The sequence below is a fragment of the Oryzias melastigma genome, linkage group LG11, assembly GCF_002922805.2.
Source record: "Oryzias melastigma strain HK-1 linkage group LG11, ASM292280v2, whole genome shotgun sequence".
NCBI lineage: Eukaryota > Metazoa > Chordata > Actinopteri > Beloniformes > Adrianichthyidae > Oryzias > Oryzias melastigma.
Genome location: NC_050522.1, coordinates 2,128,213 through 2,134,689, shown reverse-complemented (window position 1 = coordinate 2,134,689; position 6,477 = coordinate 2,128,213).

The following is a 6,477-nucleotide window of genomic DNA, read 5'->3' as shown; positions in this document are numbered from 1 at the left end:
TAGAATTACCTGGAGGGCCGGATCCGGCCCCCGGGCCTTGACTTTGACACGTGTGGTATAAACCATCTCTTGAAGGTATTCTTTATTTACAGAGAATAAATTTTTTTAACCACGTTTTTTTTAAATGTTAGTCTGTTTTTACATTAAATATTCTATTAAATAATCTGTTATTTCCAAGTCAAAACATTCCTGAGACATGTCACTTCATCAAAATTACGAGAGGATAAATGTTAAGACTTCATTTATGAGATGTTATCCAGGGAAACGTGATTCATAACTTTAAACAACCCACTCTCCAAATGGTGTGATTCTTTTGTTGCTCCATAGGGCAAAACACTGTATTCACAAAAATGTGTGTTCTGTTGTAGGTGGCTACGCTTTATTCATTTTCACTCTTAAAGTCATGTGACCTTTAAAATTCAACATGATTTTAGATTAGTTTTGTTATATCAACATTCTCACTGTATTTCGTTTAAGCATTAGCACTTTGGTAAATTTTAATCTTTGATTCAAATTTTAGCTAAGGTTGATTTGCTAATCTGTTATCCTGTGAAAGCTGGATTTCAGAAAATGTCTGTAGTTTTACAGCAACAGCAAACATTTACAAGAGGATTTTTTTCTAATAAATTAATTTACTCTTGAACTTGCTGTTAACGAGTTGCTAAATTAAGATTAGCATTTGTGTCAAACAAAACTTAAAAACCATGTGACACAGCTACAAGTACCAATGTTTATGTGCAGAGAGAAAAATGTATAAAAGGAAATGTAACCCCTTAACATCTGAAATGATTTCCAATTAGGAAAAATATCACTTGTGCTTTCAAAACGATGTTGAATTAGATGCTATATTAAGTTCGGAGTGGAAGCAGTTTGATGCGTATTTCCATTTAGTGGCATCAAGAGGCTAATTGTTATTTTATTGTTTACCTAAAATGTTCCTGCTTTTACTTTGAAAGACATGAAAATGGCTGCAGTTTAGACGCCAAACAACAGACATCCTAACAGTCACTCATAAAAACAACATGAATCTCCAAAGATTCCCTCAGAGATGAAGTCTGACAGACGATCTCAGACAGAGCCAGGCTGCCCAACTCCCACGTGGCTCTGTCTCAAACATTTAAGAGGAATACACTTCAAATCGCTTGAAGAACTAATTAAGCTTCTGTTGCTGTTGGAAAAAGCTCCAAAAGTCCTGATGGCCCGACGGCTGAGAGAGGGAAAAGCACTTATCTGGGTACATGCTGTAAAACTGAAAATGAAATCTGCAGTCTCTGTCCCGTGATTGAAAGAGAGTCATGTTGTGATTTCTTCTGATGCAGCTTTGAATTTGGAGGAAACAACAGAGTGGTTTAATGGGCTTTATTTTCAGTTTTGTTATGGATCCATTATAGCGATGAGTTTATGCAGTAAAACTGTTCAATGACCGCCGGGAGTCAGACATCCAGTTTCTCCTCCAAACACACCAATGTTTAAACTAGAAAACAATCTATAACAGGTTTTCTATAGCATCATAGAAATGAAAAGACAATAAAGAGAAAGGAGTCAATAAACCAGGAGTGTCAAAGTCAATCGCACAAGGGGCCAAATCCAAAACACACCGTAGGTCGAACAGGATAAACATTTAAGGAACACTCTAGAACTACATTTATAAAACTTTAAAACTGTAACTTTTTAACATAATTATGAACTAGATGTACAGCATTATCTGTGATAATACTAGTGTGAATGCTGTAAGCTGAATTTGACCTCTGAAATGATAAACGCTAAAGCTAACAGCTGAAAACGCTGAAGCTGAGAGCCAGCTAAAATATCAGCTAAAATGCCAACTTAGCAGTCTTTAAAACTAGAAAAAAATGTAGGTTAGCCAAAACAGCTAGCGGTTGCTGAAAAAAATACCTAATACCTTCAAAATATCCTAAAAAAATGAAAAAAGTTTTTTCGCTGCAACGACTTTGACCTCCAGGTGTTTTTGGTCCAGAATTTCCAAATTTAGTTGTTGTCGATTTTAGTTGAGGTAATAATTTGGTTTCTTCAGGTCCTTAACGTTGGTCTCTAGATTTAGATATTCTGAAGCCACTCCCTCTAATTACGGCTTCATGACCTGCAGGTTCTCCACTTCCTCCAAAAGGGATTTATTGCGCTCTTGGAGTTGGCCGATGTACTGCATGCTGTCGTTAAATTTCTCCATCATGGGCCTGAAGTCCTCACATTGCTGTTTTGAGTCACCCCCTCACTAAGTTTTTCCTGGAGGTCTTTGATTCCTTTGGTGTAACTCTGGTTTTGTTGTTCCAACCACAGAGTCTTTGATTTGACTTGGAGATAACCTTTTTCTGGTGGTAGAGTTGTTCCTGCTCCTTCTGAAGGTTGTGTCGTTTCTCCATGGGTTCAGTGTTGTTTGTTTCAGTCCTTGGAGGTTGATGGTTGTCTCCTGGTCCTGCTGAACCCATGGTTCAGCCTCCTCACACTGCAGACTGAGCTGTAGGATCTGAGTCTCAAGGATGGAGTTCTCCTTCTCCAGAGACTTGGTTTGGGTGAGGATGGAGGCAGAGCGTTGTCTCATTGCTGCCTCCTCCTCCCGATGTCTGTGGAGGTCTTCAGCTGCTTCTGGAGGAGGATGTTTTTCTTCGGCAGTGTCGTCTTTCAGCTGCTGCTGCAGAGGTTCCAGGGCCACGATGGTGGTTTGGACCTTCTGAACCTCTTTCTGTAGATCTTCATTCTCCTGGCTGACAGATTTGGCCGTGACCTTGACTCTCATCAACTCGCTGGACAACTCCTGAGGATCCCAGACCTTCATCTGGAGTTCCTGAAGAGTTGCCATGTTGGTCTCAGTCAGCTGGTCGATCTCTAGCTGGTGTTTCCTACAACGCTCCTCCAGGGGTTTTTCCTCCTGGATTGTTTTGTTGATGCCCTTATCCGTTCTTCCCATTCTAAATGAATCAAAGTAAATGTTCAATTTTTAACTTCTTCCCTGGAGCTTCGCTGTGTCAGAAATGTTTCTTCAGTCTCACTGATCCTCACTGTCAAACACGGTTAAATCCCAGAAACATCCATCCTTCCTGTTTTCTCCTAAAATCATGATCACGGCTGCTGACATCACCGATCCCGAAGCTCTGACTCTGTCCGGTTTAGCATCATGGATTCATCCAGAACCAGCAGAGTCCAGCAGGAGACACATCACAGCGCCTCGCGTGTCACGGCTAACCGGCATTCTGTCACAGAGGTTCTGGGGATCAAACCAGCAGAACGTGGAGTTTTTCTCTCTGAGTCAATCATCATTCAGAGGATTTTTAGCTATAAAATTCCAGCAACTTTTTTTTATTATTTATTTCTGCCAGCAGAAATTGTGACGTGCAATTGTGAAATCTCCGAGGTCTTCATTAGAGTTTTTATTCAGAATGTTTGTCAAAAGGAGGAAAAGATGAGAGAAGAGAAGGAGATGGACGTTTGAAGGAGATGTACCAGAAGGTTTGATGAACCACAGTCTGGAGAAGTTTGTGGTTTTCTTCAGCTGTTGTGGCTGACAGGGTCCTGTCTGCCTGTTGTGCGCTGTGTGCACATTGAAGAGAGAGAAGCTGCCTCTTGTGGGTAAATGTAATGAGGTGTAAGGCCTGAATATGCATGAATGCGGTGGTGTATAATTATAGCAGCAGCTTGAACTGATAATCAAAGAGAAGCGGTCATGGTGTCAGCAGAAAGGAGAAGACGTTTTTGATCACGCAGTTCTGTAGACACGACCCTCCAACAATATGTGACAGGAAGTGAAGAACAGAAAGTGGAGAAGAGCTGGAAGCCAAGTGGCTTGTAATTTACTCTGAACGCTGAGTTTTCTGACAGGAGCAGGACTGAAACGCAACAAGAACCAACAGATGGATGCCAGGCAGAGGCTCGTTTGGAGAGCAGCTGCTAGACTTTAGAGACGGCGGTAGGACCAAGATCAGAGGAGTGACATGCCATTGTTAACCTTGTGCATTTTTAATGAGCATCACTTCAATATTTGATGGTGCCAAGAGGATTCACTGATATGTCACCATCAGCTGCCAGATGATGATGCTCCACAACTCTCAGCTTCAAAGTTTCTGTCCTATTTCATAACAGAGACTGACCGACTAAGTTAACTAGATGACACACTGTTCATGTCTGGTGTTAATGTCATTTCTACTGATGATATCTCATCCAACATGTGCTGCAGAGCTCTCTGATGGATGATGTGGCTTTCAGACAAAAACCTTTACCCTGGTGTGGCTGCAGAAACTTTAAAAATGCATCGAACTATTAAAAAAAAAAGAACCTACGCAGGAAAAAAGATAAACAGTAAAAAAAAGTGTGTCTCACAGACACTTTAACTCTGAAGCACCAACAGTTCAGGCTGTCAACCTTCTGCACGAATGTGTATCAATAGAAACAACTTAAATGAAGAAATAACAAAGAACTAGATGAAAAAGATGAAAATATAGACCATGAATATATTAAAAACTTAATGCTAATCTACTTAAATTATGAAATTTGAAGACCTTCTCATTTATTTGTTATGGGATATATTTTGCTCAATATTTTTAAAACTATGAAGCTAATGAATACCAAACATACAAGCAGTAATGTCCTGAACAAGCTGAACGTTCTAATACCAAGATCGATGAAATCCCTGAAAGTGTGACTGAGTTTTTACGTGCTGACAAACGTCCAGAGAGGAGCAGGAGAATCACTTCAGTGTGAATGCTGAGCAATCACACAATAAATGTTACTCTACGGAAGGTTTTGAATTCTCTCCTGAAGCCATAAAGGTCTGTATGGTGCGTTCAGAGCTCTGGATTTTAACAGAATCTGAACACAAGCTCACTACTAAATGCCCAAAACTAATATAAACATTTTACAAACATGTTTATGAATCCTTGTGTTCTGATAATGAGAATGTGTACGATGTATAAAAAGTACTTGTTTGAACTGTATTTGGATTACATTCAGAAAACAGGCGATCTTCTTTCTGATCCAACTGCTGACATTGATGTTGTACTGCCCAGTCTACAGAAATCTGTCCAGTGTAGAGTGAAAGTACAGACTGGTTTACTCCTCATGTCCGTTCTCGTCAAATGGTTTTATTGTATGTTTTCAGCCAACTGTTACTTCCAGTACAGCTGGACCGATCACTTAATCCATCATTAATTATTATTCCATTATCCTGCTGATAATGCTGTGTTTGCTGTGTGCTAATGACATCGACAGAATCATTACCCGTGACGTAACCACCAGGAGCTGCCGCCTCTTATCTCACTCTGGGATAATGTTCAAACCCGGAGTATTCAGAGAGTCCTGGAGCGCTGGATGACGATGAGTCCGGAAAGATCTTCACAGCAGAGATGCTGTGGAGACTGGAAGACTCAATCATATATTTTAAGCGTTAACACTCCTTTGGTTTGGTGCAGAGGTCAGCAACCTTTAACAGTTAAAGAGCTGTTTGGGTTTGTTTTCTACTGATCTAAACCTAGAAGGAGCTGCAGAGTCTTACTTTAGCCTTCAAGAAATTTGGATTTGCATTCATGACTTTCTGTTTTTAAATAATAAATATGAATTATGTCTATTTTTTGGCACAAAGAAAAGCAAATGTATAAAAATAACCTAGAATCTCTCAAAATGTGATTTCTTTTTTCAGAACTTATTTTCAAAATAAAAGCTGCTCTGTACCAAACAGGATCATCTCAGTGCAGCTCTGAACAGCTAGTAACCAATGTTGTTCAGCATAAGATAATATCTGCTTTTAACTCATAAAAGATCAAACTTTTTACCAAAGTTTCTCTTTCCATATCAAATCTGTTCATTCTGGAGGTAGAGTTGATCAAACAAGACGTCTTCAGGTCAACAGGATGTAAAAACCTACAGAGTTTATCATCTATGTGAACCTCAGACATCAGTTTATACATTTAACTAATCTAAATTAAATAAATGCTAATTAAGTAAACATTACGTTAAATAATTGCTATTTTATTTTTATTTTCTTTATTTATTTATTTTTCTTTTTCTCCTCTTTGTCCTCAGTAGTCTTACTCTGCTGGGTTTTGTTATTTTAGTTTGGGGTTGGTAGTCTGAGTTTTCTGGCTTTGTTTATTTGTTTTTTTAGGTAGATCGTAAGTGCATGTACTTTACAGTTTTACTACAAATACTTTATGACACATCACACACGACATTGGTAGTTTCCATTTTCAAGTGGTCCCTGGAGGTGGCTGTCCGAGCCACAAGGGAACTTTGAGACATCTTCTCCCCGTAACCTTTCCACTCTCCTCAGCTTGTTTACATTAAAAGTGGGGTCATCTGGACCCCACAAGACAGTGCGCTGAACTGTTTTTTATCTTTGATTTTTGAGTTTTACTAATATTCATGGGTGGTCGGGGGGGGTCTATCCCCTTCCTCATACAAACATGCAATAGGGTGAAGGGGAGGGTGTCTGTATTGCGGTGCGCTGCGGGGGGTGGACTACCTGCCAGT